The sequence below is a fragment of the Carcharhinus amblyrhynchos genome, chromosome 26 (genome assembly GCF_965287045.1).
Source record: "Carcharhinus amblyrhynchos chromosome 26, sCarAmb.v2.hapA, whole genome shotgun sequence".
NCBI lineage: Eukaryota > Metazoa > Chordata > Chondrichthyes > Carcharhiniformes > Carcharhinidae > Carcharhinus > Carcharhinus amblyrhynchos.
In genome coordinates, this window is record NC_137349.1 from 37,277,010 (window position 1) to 37,297,273 (window position 20,264).

Below are 20,264 nucleotides of genomic sequence, written 5' to 3' on the forward strand. Positions count from 1 at the left end.
CCACCCTTAGTAGAATGTCACCCAAGGGCAAAGCTCAATTAAATCAGTCAGCTATTTGCACTTAGACTCACAGAATCCCTACAGTGCAGAAACCAGACTTCCCATTGAGCCCGTGCCAATAACAATCCTACCCAGGCTCAATCCCTATTACCCCGTGTAATTACCCTGCTAACTAGCAGGTTCAATACTGGAGTTATGGGGATAGGGCCTGGGTGGGATTGCTGTTATTGCAGGCTCGATGGGCTGAATGGCCTCCTTCTGCACTGCAGGGATTCTATGAAAATGATTCTTTGATTTGATTTTAATCCCCCTGACACTACGGCCAATTCAGCGTGGCCAATCCACCTACCCTGCACATTTTTGGAGTGTGGGAGGAAACTGGAGCGTCTGGAGTAGACCCACGCAGACACGAGGAGAACATGCAACACCCAATAACCCAAGGCCAGAATTGAACCTGGGTCCCTGGTGCTGTGAGGCAGCAATGCTAACACTGTGCCACCGTGCCATCCCTTATTAGAACATAGAACATAGAAAAACTACAGCACAAACAGGCCCTTCGGTCCACAAGTTGCGCCGATCATATCTCTATCTACTAGGCTTTCCTATAACCCTCAATTCTATTAAGTCCCATGTACTCATCCAGAAATCTCTTAAAAGACCCTATCGAATTTGCCTCCACCACCACCGACGGCAGCCGATTCCACTCACCCACCACCCTCTGAGTGAAAAACTTATCCCTGACATCTCCTCTGTACCTACTCCCCAGCACCCTAAACCTGTGTTCTCCCGTAGCGACCATTTCAGCCCTGGGAAAAAGCCTCTGAGAATCCACTCGATCAATACCTCTCAACATCTTATACACCTCTATCAGGTCACCCCTCACCCTTTGTCTCTCCAGGGAGAAAAGACCGAGTTCCCTCAACCTATCCTCATTAGGCATGCCTCCCAATTCAGGCAACATCCTTGTAAATCTCCTCTGCACCCTTTCAATAGCTTCCACGTCCCTCCTGTAATGAGGCGACCAGAACTGCGCACAGTACTCCAAGTGGGATCTGACTAGGGTCTTATAAAGTTGCAGCATTACCTCCCGACTCTTAAACTCAATACCTCGATTAATGAAGGCCAGTACACCATTCACCTTCTTGACCACATCCTCCACCTGCGAGGCTGACTTAAGAGTCCTATTGACCCGGACCCCTACCTTATTATCATTACTTACTTGTTTGTCCTATTTGGAACTGTGTCGTATTGGAGGTTTGACAAGTGCTGTCTGTGTCACTTGGTTCACTGATGAATAAATTGAACGGTGTGTATCTATCCAGCCCAGCAAAGATCAGGCCCAGTACTGATGTCCGACACCATTCACGATCAACAGATGCAGAAAGCCAAGCAAACAGAAAGTCTTTTTAAACTCATCTCCAAGGTTCAAATACACTAGCTCCTTAGAGTAGAGAAGGTTAAGAAGAGGTTAATGAAGAACTTTGACACAGCAAATCTGGAGAAACTGTGGCGGTAACGAGAGCGCACGGTGTCAAAGTGATTGGAATGGGAAGTGAAACCCAGAAACGTTTTTTACATCACTGATTGTCACATTCTGAGATCCATTTGCTGAAAAAGTGGTGCACACAGGCTCAATAATAACTTTCAAAAGGGAACTCTATAAAAAGAAAGTGCTGGATGTGGGGGAAGGACAGAGCGGGAATAAATGGAAGATGCTATTAAAGAGCTAGCATGGGGAACAAAGGGCCAAATAGCCTCACGCAGAGCGGTAACATTCTATGATTCTATCTAATTGTTTGAATTCCTCCTTCATTAAAAGCAAAATGCCCTCCGTGCTACAAAGTATTTGATTAAATTGTTGTTAAACTATCTCAAGAGACGGTAGCTTCCAGTCTGATATCCCTCCATTGTTAAAAGAGTTAAACATCTTCACAAAATATGACAACAATGACGAGACAGAGTACAGGAATGAGAGAATTGTGACAATAATCTCTCCCTCAATGGCAAGAAAATGAAGGAGGTAGCCATCGACTTCAGGAAGTGTGGAGGAGAACATGTCCCGGTCTCCATCAATGGGGACCAAGTAGAAAAGAGAGCTTCATGTTTTTAGGTGTCCAGATCACCAACAACCTGTCCTGGTCCCCCCATGCTGACACTATAATTAAGAAAGCTCACCAACTTCTCTACTTTCTCAGAAGAGTAAGGAAATTTGGCATGTTAGCTACGACACTCACCAACTTTTACAGATGCACCATAGAAAGCATTCTTTCTGGTTGTATCACAGCTCGGTATGGGCTCCTGCTCTGCCCAAGACCGCGAAAAACTACAAAAGTTCGTGAATGCAACCCAATCCATCACGCCAACCAGCCTCCCATCTACTGACTCTGCCTACACTTCCCGCTGCCTTGGCAAAGCAGCCAGCATAATTAAGGACCCCACGCATCCCGGTCATTCTCTATTGGTACAAAAGTCTGAGGTCACGTACAAACTGACTCAAGAACAGTTTCTTCCCTGCTGCCATCAGACACTTGAATGGACCTACCTTACATTAAGTTGATCTTTCTCTACACCCTAACTATGACTGTAACACTACATTCTGCACCCCCATATTTCCTTCTCTATGAACAGAATGTTTTGTCTGTACAGCACTCAAGAAACAATACTTTTCACTATATGTTAATATATGTGACAATAATAAATCAAATCAATCTGTCGCAAAAGTTAGAGTCAGAGAGGTTTTGAGCATGGAAACAGGCCCTTTGGCCCAACTTGTCCATGCCACCCTTTTTTTAAGCCCCTAAGCTAGTCCCAGTTGCCCACATTTGGCCCACATCCCTCTATACCCATCTTACCCACGTAACTGCCTAAATGCTTTTTAAAAGATAAAATTGTACCCACCTCCACTACTACCTCTGGCAGCTCGTTCCAGACACTCACCACCCTCTGTGTGAAAAAATTGCCCCTCTGGATTCTTTCGTATCTCTCCCCTCTCACCTTAAACCTATGCCCCCTAGTTTTAGACTCCCCTACCTTTGGGAAAAGATATTAACTATCGAACTGATCGATGCCCTCGTGATTTTATAGAACTCTATAAGATCACCCCTCAGCCTCCTACGCTCCAGACAGAGAAGTCCCAGTGTATCCAGCCTCTCCTTATAACTCAATCTATCAAGTCCCCGTAGCATCCGAGTAAATCACCTCTGCACTCTTGCTAGTTTAGCCTTTTAAATTGTAGCCTTTAAAAGGGAGAAACATATTTAAACACAAACAGTTGACTCAGCTGGGTTAAAAGAAGTTTGGAAACACACTTCCTTGAAGAGATGAAAAAGAAAGCATCTGCAGTTTCTTTTCAGTTAGAAGCTTGATCTCGAGCTTCATTTTTCGAAGCTAGTTCTGCCTTGTTCTCATTTCTTGTTCCCAAAAATTTTAGTCCCATGTTTCAAAACACAAATTTCAAATTTTACATTCTCTTAAACTGTACATTTCAGGAATTGTCACGTCTCAAAATATTTGTCACCTTTCCTGTTTAATTCTCAAACACCCCGTCAGGTCACAGGAAATGCGAACTTCTGCCCAAACGCTGGGAGATTCAACACAGTCGCTCCACCAGCACAGAGTCCCACACTCACTCCATCCAGACCCTGGCACAAGCCACACTCTCTCAAGGATTTTGATGATTCCACCAGATTTCCCAACTCTGTGCCTCATGGGGAGTCAGGCAGGTGAAAGTATAAATGGAAAAGCAATTTCCAGAACGCTGGATGACGTCTCTCCCAGAAACCGAAATATGAAACAACTTTAAAGTAAACGTTTATTTATAGTGTGACTACTGGGTTTACATTAACACTGCAATGAAGTCACTGCAAAAATCCCCTAGTTGCCACACTCTAACACTTGTTCGGGTACAGTGAATCATAGAACCCTACAGTGCAGGAAGAGGCCCTTCGGCCCATCAAGTCTGCACCAAGCACAAACCCACCCAGGCCCTACCCCTGTATCCCTACATATTATACCCACTAATCCCTCTAACCTACACATCCCTGGACACTAAAGGGCAATTTCTCAGCATGGCCAATGAACCTAACCCACACATTTTTGGACTGTGGGAGGAAACCGGAGCACCCAGAGGAAACCCACGCAGACACGAGGAGAATGTGCAAACTCCACACAGACAGTGACACAAGCTGGGAATCGAACCCAGGACCCTGGAGCTGTGAGGCTGCAATGCTAACCACCGTGCCACTTTTTACTGTTATTATTTGCTTGGTTGTCCTATTTGGAACTGTGTTGTACTGGAGGTTTGACAAGTGCTTGGTTCACTGGTTCACTGATGAATAAATTGAACGGTGTGTATCTATCCAGCCCAGCAAAGATCAGGCCCAGTACTGATGTCCGACACCATTCACGTTCAACAGATGCAGAAAGCCAAGCAAACAGAAAGTCTTTTTAAACTCATCTCCAAGGTTCAAATACACTAGCTCCTTAGAGTAGAGAAGGTTAAGAGGAGGTTAATGAAGAACTTTGACACAGCAAATCTGGAGAAACTGTGGCGGTAACGAGAGCGCACTGTGTCAAAGTGATTGGAATGGGAAGTGAAACCCAGAAACGTTTTTTACATCACTGATTGTCACATTCTGAGATCCATTTGCTGAAAAAGTGGTGCACACAGGCTCAATAATAACTTTCAAAAGGGAATTTTATAAAAAGAAAGTGCTGGATGTGGGGGAAGAACAGAGCGGGGATAAATGGAAGATGCTATTAAAGAGCTAGCATGGGGAACAGCCCTAACCCTGTGCCACCATTATTTGCTTGGTTGTCCCATTTGGAACTGTGTCACACTGGAGGTTTGACAAGTGCTAATTCACCTAACCAGCACAACGTTTGGATGTGGGAGGAAACCAGAGCGCCAGGAGGAAACCCACGCAGACACGGGGAGAACGCACAAACTCCACACAGACAGTGAACCAATGCTGGAATCGAACTGGGGTCCCTGGCATTGTGAGGCAGTAGTGCTAACCACTGTGCCGCCATTCATTTCCAGTTTCAGATCCAAACGTTGGGATCAGTTCTTGCCGGTCTGAAGCTAATTATGCGCAGGATCGAACCATGGGCACAAATCCCGTAACGGCCACTAAATCTCGCAAGAGGCCATAAACATGATTTACACTGGTGTGATTTCAGAACACGCTCTTCCCCACCCTCCCCCTGATGATACAATCCAGTTCATGCCCAGGAGAGGCACAAACCTGATTTACACGCATTTGTATACAATATTTAACAAGCTTAACATCGCTTCTTCCACCCTCAATAAATCTTGCCATTTGTATACAACATTTAACAAGCTTAACATCGCTTCTTCCACCCTCAATAAATCTTGCCACCCACCAGCCCCTCCAATGCAAATCATTACTGCTCTTCGAAAACAAGCACCAGGCGCCATGTCCTCCGAGAGGGAGGTAGGGCCAAGGGGACAGAGGGCACTTGGCAGTTCCAGGGGCTTTGTGAGAAATAGAACGTCAGCTGTCGGGCATCTGGAGCTTGACTGATTGGCGGGCTGAGGGGTTCCCAATATTGGTCTCAGTTATTTTGGGATCAGCTCTCAATGCTGTAAGATTCAGCTCAGTGTGGTATGAGAGTCTAGGGTGGGGGTGTCTGGTGCCAGGGCTGGTGTTGGCACTAGTGAGTATGATGTACTGAGAGCCATGTAGCTTGGCCAAATGGGCAGGAAGGATGAGACCCCCAAAGACAATCCAAATCAGTGCCCACTCGGCAGGGTTCACCTCAGGATGAGAGATCCTGTAGGCCCAAATATGGAGGGGTGACACCACGCCAAGCTCTCTGAATTCTCCGGCCTCACCAAGCAGGGTGTCCATTAGCACTGCTTCTCCCCGAGGGAAAGAGCAGCTCGAATCCTCAGCTTCATACGGCTGAGACAACTGGCCCTCAGGGGTTAATCCTCAATCCTCACAGCCTCAAAGACAAGGCTGGGATTCAGCTTCAGGTATCAGTGGTGACAGGAGAATAAGGAGCAACCGGGGAGGGGGGACATTTCCCAGGCTTCCCAATGGCTGTAGGTCAGGCTCCTTCAGTCCACCCGCTCTGACCGCCACCTTTATTCAAAGGTGGACCTCACCATCCAGATGGCGATGACTAAACACATCTCTGTCCTGAAAGACTCCCCGGTGGGCTTGGGTTTGAGGGAGGCCGGATGTGAGTCTCAGTGGGTGAGGGGATATACAAGGGGCAGCCTTGTTCTGGAAACGGGAGGGCACAGGAGCTGTAAGCGTCCAATCACTAGCAGCGATGCTCTCGGGCTGGCTGTTCCCAGGTTAGGATGGTCAATGTGTTAGGGAATGTTAATGATCACTTTCTGTAACACCAAACTGTGCCTCTCTCATCCCTCACCAGATGCTGTTCAAATTCTCAATGGTGGCAGTACCTGTCCATCTTACTGATCACAGCACTGGACAAGGACAGACTCCAGCAGCAATGCACAGCGATATTCAGGAGAGAGCATCCAGACCAGCGGGTCACAGGCCAGGATCGGGGTCGGAGGCCACACTAGCCTTGCAGGGAGCACAGAAGCTCTGGAGTCACCTCAGGATATACCAGACTCATGGAGCTCTCAGACACCACGTGCCAACAAAGACTCGGGCTGAAGGAGGAGACAGTGCAGCACCTGCATCATGTTCTGGTGGACTTATCGCCACGTGGCGCTGGATGACACCCCCTCCCTGTGGCCAACAAGGTCACGACGGTCCTAAACTTCTTGGCCATTGGGCTCTTCCAGGGCTCCACCAGGACGTCTGTGGAATCTCTCAGGCGTCTGCCTCCATCCATGACACCACTGTGTGCACGGGCGGGTGAATGTGTCATTTTGGTCAGGACCAGGCCAGGGCAAGAGGTCAACGGGGTTCGGGCAGAAACCACGTCTGCCACAGATGCAGGGACAGGTAGACTGCATCAGTGTGGTTCTCCATGCCCCATGGCACCAGGGTGTCCCCCTGATAAACCAGAAAGGATTCCACTCCCTTAATGTCCAGCTGGTGTGTGACCAGCAGATGCGGGTCATGTTAGTGTACGCCCGTTTCCCAGCGAGCTTGCATGACAGCCAAATCCTCGGCCAGTCCCAGATCCCTGGGCTTTTCAAAGGACACCACAGGCTACAGGGATGGCTCCAAGAGGTCATGGGTTAACCCCTCAGGTTGTGGCTGATGGCCCCAGATCGCTGTGGAGACTCGATACAATGAGGCTCACTCCGTTATCGAGCAGTGCATCAGCCTGTTAAAGATGTGTTTCCACTGCCTTGACAAGTCTGGTGGAGCCCTGCAGTACAGCCCCCCGAGGGTCTCCCGCACTGTTGTTGTCTGCTGGGCCTTCCACAACCTCATTCTGCAGCGGGGTGAAGAGCTTCCAGGTGTCCTCGAATGAGGAGGTCATGCAGGAGGGTACCAGGGATGAGGAGGCTGAGGAAGCTGAGGACGGAGGCCAGGCCGAGACGAGGTTGCACATAGGCAGGAGGGGAGGAGGCCCTCATGGCCTCTTGGTTCCTGGAGGAGAACTTGTTCGATGGACAACAGGATGCTCCCAATCATCCCCCCCATCACCTCCCCAACCCTCCCACACCCCCCAAGGCTGAAACTGACAGCCAAGTTCTGGGAAGATTCGGCCCACTATATCTCATCTCAGCCGGCGTTTTCCCATCCAATGCTTTGCGGGTGTGACAACCCCACCACGGAGTGGCGGTGAGATCTCTGGGTCCTGCCATTGCCAACGGGGTTTCCCGCTGAATGCACGCCTTGCCACCGGAGATCCATGGTGGGGTACACTGTAAAAAGTCTCACAACACCGGGTTAAAGTCCAACCAGACTTTGCATCTTTGTAAAAACTTGATGTCTGTGTCAATCTTCTTGGAAATCCTCTCCACTTGGATCTGGCAGTTTGCGGTGTCGATGTGGAGATGCCGGCGTTGGACTGGGCAATCAATAAAGTCCAACCAGGACTGGTTGGACTTTAACCTGGTGTTGTGAGGCTTTTTACTGTGTTTACCCCAGTCCAACGCCGGCATCTCCACATCAGGGGTACACTGTCAGCAGGACCAGAGAATCCCACTGGAACATTCCAGCTCCCATTGTGAATTTTAGTCTTATTTTGTTTAACTTTCACCATTATTTTTTGTGGAAATTATAATAAAGTTGTTTTTCTTACTCACTTTCATTCACAGCCATATCAGTTCCTGCTTGTAGTCTTCATTTCATTAGATATATAAAGGTTTAAAGTTAATTATTTTTCATGATTTATATTTTGCACCTTTTTGGATTCAAAAATTCAGAGGTCAAACATTCAGAAGTTGCATGTTTCTTTAGACTGCACTGGGCTTTTAACTCTTTTTAATTAATTTTTGACATGAAGCATTGATTGCCAAAACCATTACTGCCCCATTGAGGGGCTAAGTGGGGTTGCTGGGTGGGTTGCTAAGTGGGGTTGTTTGGTAGGGTTGCCACCTCTGATTTTAGATCTTCCTGGAGGATTGATCATGTGGTAGCTGATCACATGACATTTAATCATATGATACCATATGGTATGAATCATATGATGCTCAATCACATGGTGTTGGTTCACATGGCAATTGTCCAAATGTTACTTAATTTGCTTCAGTTGAGTATCTTAGTGGTTCTGAAACTAGAGTCCGCAAACTAAACCACCTCCCTTACAAGTTCCATGTGAAATTTATTGAAATAAGTTTCTAATTGGTGATCACTTCATTAATGATAAATGAAATAATAGCATTGAATGGCACAGTGGTTAGCACTGCTGCCTCGCAGCGCCAGGGTCCCAGGTTCAATTCCAGCCTCTGATGTCTGTATGGGGTTTGCACATTCTCCCCATGTCTGTGTGGGTTTCCTGCCACAATCCAAAGAAGTGCAGGTTGTCAACTGGCCAAGCTAAATTGCCCTTAATTCAGGGGATTAGCTGGGTAAATATGTGGGGTTACAGGGATAGGGTCTCGGGGGAATTGTCATCAGTGTAGGCATGATGGGCTGAATGCCTCCCTCTGCATTGTAGGGATTCTATGAACTATAACTGTCCCTGATCACATTAAGCTCTGTCCCTCTGCTACAGTCAGGTCGAGAAAGCAATGAGTGAAAGTTGGTCTTTGTTGGATTTCATTTGGATCGGAGTCGTTTCAATACTGTGGCAGCAGTGGAAATCTGATTGGAGGGATTTAAATAAAGAGTTTCAGGAGAGCTGGGACAGATTGGGGAGGTGACAACGCGTCTAAAACTCAGTATATAGCGGTGACGATAACAGGCATTAAACTCACTGTGTGGGGTTACGGGGATAGGAGGGGGAGAGGGCACGGCATGGGTAAGATACTCTGTCAGAGAATCATAGAATCGTAGAACCCTACAGTGCAGAAAGAGGCCCTTCGGCCCATCGAGTCTGCACCAAGCACAATCCCACCCAGGCCCTACCCCCATATCCCTACATATTATACCCACTAATCCCTCTAACCTACACATCCCCAGGGTAGACACTAAGGGGCAATTTCTCAGCCTGGCCAATCAACCTAACCTGCACATCTTTGGACTGTCGGTGCAGTCTCGATGGGCCAAATGGCCTTTTCTATGATGAACACATTCCGGGAGAAGGGAAGTTGGAGTTGGCAGTTTGCAAGGACGGTGGATATTGGGTTATTTTGTAGAGATGGGTGATGATCATATGTTATTTCTGTGGTCTGCGATTGAGACTAATAATAAACCACGAGGTGAGTGGTTGTAAACTAACATGTCTTAATCCTAGCACAGTCAGCACAAGACTGACCAGGCAAGTTCCACCCCAGGTCGAGCTTACGTTCCGGGTCACCTGACCCATTCTTTTAAAGGGACAAGCCCCCAACACACATAACATCACAGAGCCATAGAACCCGTACAATGCAGAAGGAGCCATTCAGACTATTGAGCCTGCATCAACGCTCCGAAATAACATCTTATCCAGGCCCACTCCCACTCCTATCCCCGTAATCCTGAGTATTTATTGTGGCTTATCCACCCAACAGGCACATCTTTGGACGACAGGTTTGAATGAGAGAGGGACAACACTCAGAACAGGGAATTACTGTGAGCAATGTCAGCTCACAGAGGTGGTCAGCAGTTTCGTGGGAATTGGATCGATCGGGTAGGAAGTGGGTCTCTACTTTCCAGTTTGTGTTTCTGCGCCAACCCAATCTGTGCTGAAGCTAGGGGGGATGGTTGAGATTATGCGGAAGGAGTGGAGAGGATAAAAGAGAGGAAACCAAGGGAGAGGAATTCAACAGCAGGACAGCAATTCACAGAGAAAAACCCAGAGGTAGAAGGAAGTTTGATTCCATTAGTAACATTAGAATCTGACTGAGTAGGGTCCCATTCGTAGACATGCAGGGTAGAATAGGTGTAGGGTGATGCGGCGGCGCGGGCTCGTTGGGCCGAAGGGCCTGTTTCCCGTGCTGGGTTGTTCTTTCTTTCTTTCTTTAATGACAAATTATTGAAATTACATTGAGAATTAATAGTAACCAAGGGGATAGAGGAAGGGAATTTCCCTCGTGACCAAGAGTAATACAATAGCTCATAGTCTGTATATAACTGGTAGGAATAATCTCCAATGTCTTACTTGTGACTAATAGTAATCCTATAACATCTTGATATTCACACTGAAATCACAAACCTGATATCTCCCCACTGCACGGACAAGCTACAATCAGGGAGCCCTGATGATGCCACTGAGCTGATTCAATCTCTCTCGGAACTTCCTTGGATTCTGCTCTGGGCTCAGGTTCTGTGTAAATGTGATTCATAGAAATCATAGAAACCCTACAGCATAGAAAGAGGCCATTTGGCCCATCAAGTCTGCACTGACCACAATCCCCCCCCCCACAGGCCCTACCTCCATATCTTATTGAATGGCGGGGCAGGCTCGAAGGGCTAGATGGCCTACTCCTGCTCCTATTTCTTATGTTCTTATGTTCTTATATTTACCCACTAATCCCTCCAACCTTCGCATCTCAGGACACTAAGGAGCAATTTTTTAGCATGGCCAGTCAACCTAACCCGCTCATCTTTGGACTGTGGGAGGAAACCGGAGCACCCAGAGGAAACCCACGCAGACACGGGGAGAACGTGCAAACTCCACACAGACAGTGACCCACACAGACACTGACTCTCAAACCCAGGTCCCTGGAGCTGTGAAGCAGCAGTGCTAACCACTGTGCTACCGTGCTGCCCTAAAAAGCACCTTTGCGATGGCCAGGAATCGAACCCGGGTCAACTGCTTTGAAGGCAGCTATGCTCACCACTATACCACCATCGCAGTGATTCCTCCAAACTGGGAGTGTCAGTCAGAGCTGTTCTGTACTTGAAGGAAGGCTAATTACAACAATATTAGGCAGGAACTGAAGAACGTAGATTGGGGCAGATGTTCGAGGGCAAATCAACATCTGGCATATGGGAGGTTGTCAAGTGTACGTTGATAAGGATCCAGGACCAGCACATTCCTGTAAGGATGAAGGATAGGTATGGCAAGTTTTGGGAACCCTGGATAACGAGAGATATTGTGAGCCTAGACAAAGAGATAAAGGAAGCATTTGTGAAAGCTAAGAGGCTGGGAACACATGAAGCAAGTGTGGAATACAAGGAAAGTAGAAAGAAACTGAAGCAAGGATTAAGGATGGCTAAAAGGGGTCATGAAAAGTCATTGGCCAGCAGGATTAAGGGAAATCCCAAGGCTTTTTATACATATATAAAGAGCAAGAGGGTAGCCAGGGAGAGGGTTGGAAGTACTGGATGACAAAGGGTACTCTGTCCACCTTGTCCCATGTTTGTCTTCTGAGGAGAGTACCCTTCGCTGTCCAGTACTTCCCCGGAGTGGAGAAGCTACGACATCTTCTCCAGAGTCTTCAACATATCATTGATGAAGACGAACATCTCGCCAGGGCCATCCCCACACCCCCGCTTCTTGCCTTCAAACAACTGCACAGCCACAAACAGACCATTGTTCACAGCAAACTACCCAGACTTCAGGAGAACAGTGACCACTACACCACACAACCCTGCCACAGCAACCTCTGCAAGACATACCAGATCATCGACACGGATGCTATCACCTCATGTGAGAACACCATCCACCAGGTACATACACTTGCAACTCAGCCAACGTTGTCTACCTGATACGCTGCAGGAAAGGATGTCCCGAAGCATGGTACACTGGGGAGACCATGCAGACGCTACGACAACGGATGAATGAACATCGCTCGACAATCACCAGCCAAGACTGTTCCCTTCCTGTTGGCGAACACTTTAGCGGTCACGGACATTCGGCCTCTGACCTTCAGGTAAGCGTTCTCCGAGGCGGCCTTCACGACACACGACAGCGCAGAGTCGCTGAGCAGAGACTGATAGCCAAGTTCCGCACACATGAGGACGGCCTCAACCGGGATCTTGGGTTCATGTCGCGCTATCTGTAACCCCCGTGACTTGCCTGGGTTTGCAAAATCTCACTTACTGTCCTGTCTGGAGACAATACACATCTCTTTAATCTGTGCCTAAAGCTTTCTCCACTCACATTGTCTGCATCTTTAAGACATGAATAGCAGGTTAGCTGGAAAGATTTGCATTCTAATCAGTAATCTGTAAACTGTGTCTGCCTTTATATGTCCTTCTCTGATCAGAACCCTCCACAAACCTGACGAAGGAACAGCATTTCCGAAAGCTAGTGGGTTTACTATCAAATAAACCTGTTGAACTTTAACCTGGTGTTGTCAGACTTCTTACAGGGAAAGTCCCAGAGGATTGGAGAATAGCCAATGTTGTTCCATTATTTAAGAAGGGTAGCAAGAATAATCCAAGTAATTACAGGCCGCTCAACCTGACATCGGTGGTAGGGAAATTATTGGAGAGGATTCTTTCAGACAGGATTTACTCCCACTTGGAAATAATTGGATGTCTTAGCGAGAGGCAACATGGCTTTGTGAAGGGGAGATCATGTCTTGCTAACTTGGTCGAATTTTTCGAGTAAGTGACAAGATGATTGATGAGGGTAGGACAGTGGATGTTGTCTATATGGACTTCAGTAAGGCCTTTGACAAGGTCAATCAGGGCAGACTGGTGCAGAAGATGAAGTCACATGGGATCAAAAGTGAGCTTGCAAGGAGGACACAGAGCTGGCTCGGTCAGAGAAGGCAGAGGGTAGCAATGGAAGAGTGTGTTTCTGAATGGAGGGCTGTGACAAGTGGCATTTCTCAGGGATCAGTGCTGGGACATTTGCTATTTGTAACATATATAAATGATTTGGAGGAAAATGTAACTGGTTTGATTTGTAAGTTTGTGGACGACACAAAGGTTGGTGGATTTGCAGATAGCAATGAGGACCATCAGAGGATACAGGAGGATATAAATCGGTTGGAGAACTTGAACAGAGAGATGGCAGATGGAGTTTAATCCAGACAAATACATTTTGGAAGGTCTAATACAGATAGGAAGTATACAGTAAGTGGCAGAACCCTTAAGAGTATTGATAGGCAGGAGGATCTGGGTGTACAGGGACACAGGTCACTGAAAGTGACAACACAGGAGGAGAAGGTAGTCAAGAAGGCGTATAGCACACTTGCCTTCATCGGCCGGGGCATTGAGTTTAAAAATTGGCAAATCATATTGCAGCTTTATAGAACCTTAGTTAGGCCGCACTTGGAATATAGTCTTCAATTTTGGTCACCACACTACCAGAAGGATGAGGAAGTCTTGGAGAGGGTACAGAAAAGATTTACCAGGATGTTCCCTGGTATGGAGGGCATTAGCAATGAGGAGAGGTTGGAGAAACTTGGTTTGTTCTCACTGGAATGACGGAGGTTGAGGGGAGACCTGATAGAAGTTTACAAGATTATGAGGGGCATGGAGAGAGTGGATAGTCAGAAGCTTTTTCCCAGGATGGAAGAGTCAATTACAAGGGGGCATCGGTTTAGGTGCGAGGGGCAAGGTTTAAAGGAGATGTACGAGGCAAGTTTTATACACAGAGGGTGGTGGGTACCTGGAACTCACTGCTGTGGGAGTTAGTGGAAGCAGATACGATAATGACTTTTAAGAGGCATCTGGACAAATACATGAATAGGATGGGAATAGAGGGATATTTTCCCTGGAAGGGTAGGGGGCTTTAGTTCAATCGGGCAGCATGATCGTCACAGGCTTGGAGGGCCAAAGGGCCTGGTCCTGTGCAGTAATTTTCTTTGCACATCAACACCAGCCAGTCGAAACCACTCAGAACCAGACTAAAAATAGCTCACTGTTTGGGGAACTTCTCACATCATGCTAAACTCTGCTTAACACCAACATTTCCAAATGACTCACTGCTCTCAGGCTCAGTAAAGGAGAGTTTCCATCAACGTATTGAAAAATTTAGCTTTGGAGGAGGCCATGAAACCTCCAGAACTGCCTCTGTTTTCTATACTCATATTTCCTCCACGTCTTTGCATATTCCATTTAATCCTTGCTTTTTAAATTTCTTTTTAGTTTATGCTTCAATTGCCACATGATGAAGGTTGAATAGCTGACAGTTCCATCTCTCATCTCCATTCTTCCAGTCAGAATCCTCAGTCTCCTGTTCTCCCCTTGCCCACCAATAAGAAGTTGTTCACTATTTGGTCCTCTTTCATAGATCGATCCCCAGGTTTGATCTGAAGGAAGTCTGCCGTCCTTATTTGGTTTGGTATACGTGTGACTCCAGACCCACGGCAACTGCTCTCTGAAGTGGCCGACCGACCAAGCTACTTTGCTTCATTGAATGATCACAGGAAATAAAATACTAGAGTATATCGACACTGTGTGGAGCACAGCTGTTCAAGGCAATGGCTCAAGATCACTTTTTCAAGGGCAAGTAGACTTGGGCAATAAATGCTGGTCTAACCAGTGACGCTGCATCTCAGAAACAAATAAAACACAGCTCCCATTCACCACTGTCACACTCAGCTCTGTGGATAATGCCAGTGCCCTCACTGTTCCTCCTCACCTTGCCCTGCCTGAGCCCCAAATTCCCCACCTTCATTCCCGTCACTCGCATGTTCCCCGACTCCTCCATTTTCCTGAGCAGCTATTCTCCGCCTCCCTCCCGAAGCCTCTATTCCCTGTCTTCCCCTTTTCCCTTTCTCTGACACCAGCCCAATTCCTAAGCCATTTCCTGCCTCCAATTCCAGATCCATGACCCCTCCCCCGACTGTTCACCACCAAAATTCTGTGTGGAGTTTGCACATTCTCCTCGTGTCTGCGTGGGTTTCTTCCGGGTGCTCCGGTTTCCTCCCACAGTCCAAAGATGTGCGGGTTAGGTTGATTGGCCATGCTAAAAACAAATTGCCCCTTAGTGTCCAGGGATGTGTAGGTTAGAGGGATTAGTGGGTAAATGTGTAGGGATATGGGGATAAGGCATGGGTGGGATTGTGGTCGGTGCAGACTCGATGGGCCGAAGGGCCTCTTTCTGCACTGTAGGGTTCTATATTCTATGTAATCGCAACTCTGAGGCCATGGTTCCCTGGGCAGGGGGCAGCGACGTTGTAGAACAGGGTGAGAGGCACTGCCGTGAGAAATTAAAAGCATTGACATCCCTCACTGTTCGAGGCAGCATTCAGGAGAGAAATCTCACGTTCCGGGAACGTACTGCCAAAATTCCCAGACCTAACGTGAACTGAGTTACAAGGATTACACTCTGATGCAGAGCCGAGAGACTGCCACATTGTTGGAGGTGTCCTTTTTCAGATAGGATGCAAATCTGATGCCCTCTTAGATGGATATAACTGACCCCACGGATCTGAGTAGAGCAGGGGGATTATCCCTGAAGTTCTAACCTATTTGTTTATATCAACATTGCTAAAACGTATCCAATCATTATCACACTGCCATTCCTGGGAGCTTTCTGTGCACAGATTGGTAACCGCATTTACCATTGCCATGACGATGTGCCGGGTGTGATGTGGAATATTAATCTTTAATTTCAATAGCTGGTCAGGACTTTTGCCAAAGACACACTAACTTCAGAATGGCTGCACAGGTCACCTAACCCTACAAATGGGCCAAGTCTAAAAAACTCAATGTGGATTTGTGTGGAGAGATGGCTCATAGGAAGGTCCGCTAATGAACTTCACAACTGCTATTGTCTAAAACTATCTACAAAACATCAGGACAATGGACCATTAGACTTTCTGATGCCAGAAACTACCTGGAGCAATGAAGGACTAACAAAACTCATTGTACAAGGAGGATGGTAAGGGCCCCTAAGTGTTTTGATGGCACCTTGGTAACTTTGACACAATGGGAGATCAAAGCCCTTCATCAACATGGATTGCCCTCCACTTTATGCCAATTACAGCTATCACATGACCAAAACCCCACCTGCAAAACATTCTGATGAGAAGCGTGACTGTTAGTTACTGAAACAGGCCAGAAGGAATGGACCATTGATACCAACTCTCTCCCTGATGTTCAAACCATAGAACAGTGGCACAGTGGTTAGTGCTGCTGCCTCACACTCCAGTTCAATTCCCGGCTTGGGTTACTGTCTGTGTGGAGTTTGCACATTCTCCCCGTGTCTGCGTGGGTTTCCTCCGGGTGCTCCAGTTTGCTCCCACAGTCCAAAGATGTGCAGGTTAGGTTGGCTGGCCATGGTAAATTGCCCCTTACTGTTTTGGGATGTGCAGGTTAAAGGGATTAGTGGGGTAAATAAATGGGATTATGGGAATAGTGCCTGGGTGGGATTATTATTGGTCCCGACTCAATGGGACAAATGGCCTCCTTCTCCACTGTAGGGATTCTATGAAATGTTACAGTGCAGAGAGAGGCCATTCAGTCCATTGTGTCTGCACCAGCCAAAGAGAAAGGGAAACTAATGAATCACTTTAATTCCCAGTTTGTATCCTTGTAGGTTGCGGCACTTCAGACACATCCAGGGACCTTTTAAATAAGTTAAACACTCCAACCTCAACTTCCAATTCCGCAGTGAATCCCAGACATCCACCACCCTCTGGGTGAAAATGGATTTCCTCTTGTCCCCTTCTACCAATCACCTTAATCACTGGTTTTATTTACAATGCTCCTTGCATTTACACATACGTTTTTAGCAAATTCCTGTGCTGTTCACTTTTTAACCTGTCCTGCCCCTGCAGTACAGCTCCTTATCCATCTCCTGTTCCCTGCTCTGAAGCATAACCTAAGAAGAAGAATCATAGAACGGTGCAGAAAGAGGCCCTTCAGCCCATCGAGTCTGCACCGAACACAATCCCACCCAGGCCCTACCCCCATATTATACCCACTAATCCCTCTAACCTACTCATCTCTGGACACTAAGGGGCAATTTCTTAGCATGGCCAATCAACCTAACCTGCGCATCTTTGGACTGTGGGAGGGAACCAGAGTACCCGGAGGAACATAAGAACATAAGAAATAGGAGCAGGAGAAGGCCATCTAGCCCTTCGAGCCTGCCCTGCCATTCAATAAGATCATGGCTGATCTGTCGTGGCTCAGTTCCACTTTCCCGCTTTCTCCCCATAACCCTTAATCCCCTCTCTTATCAAAAACCCATCAACCCGCATCTTAAAAATATTTAGCAAGGCAGCCTCCACCACTTCAACGGGCAGAGAATTCCAGAGATTCACCACCCTTTGAGTGAAGAAGTTCCTCCTCAACTCCATTCTAAACGTCCCCCCCTTTATCTTGAGGCTGTGCCCTCTAGTCCTATTATCCTTTCTGAGCGGGAAGAATCTCTCCACCTCTATCCTATCCATCCCATTCTTCATCTTATATGTCTCAATGAGATCTCCCCCACGCAGACGATGTGCAAACTCCACACAGACAATAACCCAAGCCAGGGATCGAACCCAGGACCCTGGAGCCGTGAAGCAGCAGTGCTAACCACTGTGCTACTGTGCCACCCCTGTTTTAGTAACCAATTCCCCTCACAACAAACAATACCATTCTATTAGTTTTCCTAATTAATTGCTGTACTTGAACCCGTTTGAGATCCATGCATCGGAACTCCCAGGGATATGGGGAAGAGGCAGGAGAATGGCACTAAGGGGCTAGTTTGGAGAGCCGGTGCCCAGACAATGGGCCAAATGGCCTCCTTGTGGCTTTAACAACACTGTGATTCTGTGATGTATCACCAGGTTTGGGCGGGGGGCATGAGGATAGTGTCCCCTGTCCTGATTTCCCGACAATGTAGCAATCAGTTTTACTCTTAGACTCAAAGCCTGCAAACCCAGTTCGCCAGCAAAAGTTGTTCAGTTTCTGTTTAAAACGGAGAAAGGCTGGATTTGGATTTGCAAAGAAAGGGCAAATTCCCGAGCCTTTTCTAGCAAGTTGTATACGGTGCCCAAGGAGGAGCTGCCAGTAACTCTGTCTGGCTTCAGGGAATCACACTAATGCCAACTCAGACCTACCTTGTCGCCGCCTCCTGTGGTGTTGCCCTTCTTAACCCGAGTGTGGCGTTAACACAAGTGACCAGATTAGATCAATGCCTCTCCAGAACAAAGGAAAACACAACTTCCTCCTGTCGAACTCATGTGACTGGGAAATTCCAAACTTTCCAATGGTGTCCCGCAGCGAATGTGTAAACTGGTTAAAAGTGCGTGCAGGGAATGTCTGCATAGACTCTACACACAGCCCCTTATGGTCACACAAATGCACAGGGAATAGACATCGCTCGCAGCTGTCCTGCTGCTGACAAAAGTGAAAATAAATTCCGGTAACTCGCTGAGGGGGGCTTCCAGAACACTTATTAGCAAACTACACTCTGCTACAGAGTGTTACTGATCTACAGATTGTTAAACACAGACAGAAACTGGCCCAACTAGTCCATTCTGGTATAAACACTGCACTTCAGCCTCACTCCCATCCTTCCTCATTCTAAGTCCACCCTCAGTAACGTTCCCTCTTGCCAAACTTCTCCTTACCCACATCAACATGGCTGAGTTCAAACACTCCCTATGGTTGGGTAAAGAAGTTTCCTCTGAATTCCCTGTTTGATGTCTTGGTGACTTCAGGTGAGTGAAGTGCAGAGGGACCTGGGTGTTCCAGTGCATGAATTACAAAAAGCTAGCAGGCAGGTCCCACAATCCTATCACACATTAAATTGATCTTTCTCTTCACCCTCTCAGTAACCGTAACACTTGGGCAGGATTTTACAGCCTCGCTCACCCCAAAACTGTAAAATCCATAGAAACCCTACAGTTCTATTTTGACCGCAATTTAGTCGAGGTGTGAAAATCAATTTGGCCGATTTACCATGTAGGAACAGATCGAACACTATGTGGGCAGGTTGGTCCAAGGCAAAACCTTTGACCTGTCCTCAATCAGCCTCGACTGGGCAGTGCCTGGGGCAATGCCATTGAACTGGCATTGGGGCTGAGTGGACGCAGGTAGAGAAAATCAGCCAGTGTCTAAATAGCTAACCATCATCCGCTGGCCCTCTCAGGAACACGGGGGGGGGGGGGGGGGGGGGGGGGATGGGGGGGGCGGTTTCGGAGCAAGAACAGGATGAGGAGGTTGACATCATTCACTGTCAAACACATTAAAATGGACATTAGGGTGTGGCAGTGGAAAACACTCAGTGCCCTTTGAACTGTAAATCTGCAAAAGCACAACCACCTTCAAAGTTTAAACATTAATCATAGAACCCTACAGTTCAGAAAGAGGCCCTTCGGCCCATCGAGTCTGCACCGAACACAATCCCACCCAGGCCCTACCCCCATCTCCCTACACATTATACCCACTAATCCCTCTAACCTACACATCCCTGGACACTAAGGGGCAATTTCTTAGCACGGCCAATCAACCAAACCCGCACATCTTTGGACTGTGGGAGGAAACCGGAGCACCCGGAGGAAACCCACGCAGACACAAGGAGAATGTGCAAACAAGTAGGCTGACATTAACACTACAATGAAGTTATTGTGAAAATCTCCTAGTAGCCTCACTCCAGCACCTATTCCGGTACACAGAGGGAGAATTTAGCATGGCCAATGCACCTAACCAGCACATCTTTTAGACTGTGGGGAGGAAACCCACACAGACACGGGGAGAATGTGCAAACTCCACACAGACAGTGACGAGGAATTAAACGCAGGTCCCTGGACCTGTGAGGCAGCAGTGCTAATCACCCCGTCTTCAGGAGAAGAAAGAAAAAAGATGGTGTTTCTGAAGCACTTTAATTGAGGACATTTTAACCATTTAAAAAGAGAACAATAAGTTTTTTTA

General features: G+C 47.4%; 1 protein-coding gene across 2 annotated transcripts in view; it reads right to left on the reverse strand.

Annotated features, from left to right (window-relative positions):
• Positions 1-18,809, reverse strand: part of LOC145358471 (procathepsin L-like) — a 42,025-nt gene extending 23,216 nt beyond the window's left edge. Inside the window, exons 1-2 of one of the 2 annotated variants that reach the window (XM_080212552.1) lie at positions 18,449-18,809; positions 8,213-8,247 (exon numbers count right to left, since the gene is read on the reverse strand). The gene's annotated coding sequence lies outside the window, so the exon portion shown is untranslated. The remainder of the gene's footprint in view (positions 1-8,212; positions 8,248-18,448) is intronic. The other variant, XM_080212551.1, reaches the window with a different exon arrangement.
• Positions 18,810-20,264: the final 1,455 nt, after the last annotated feature.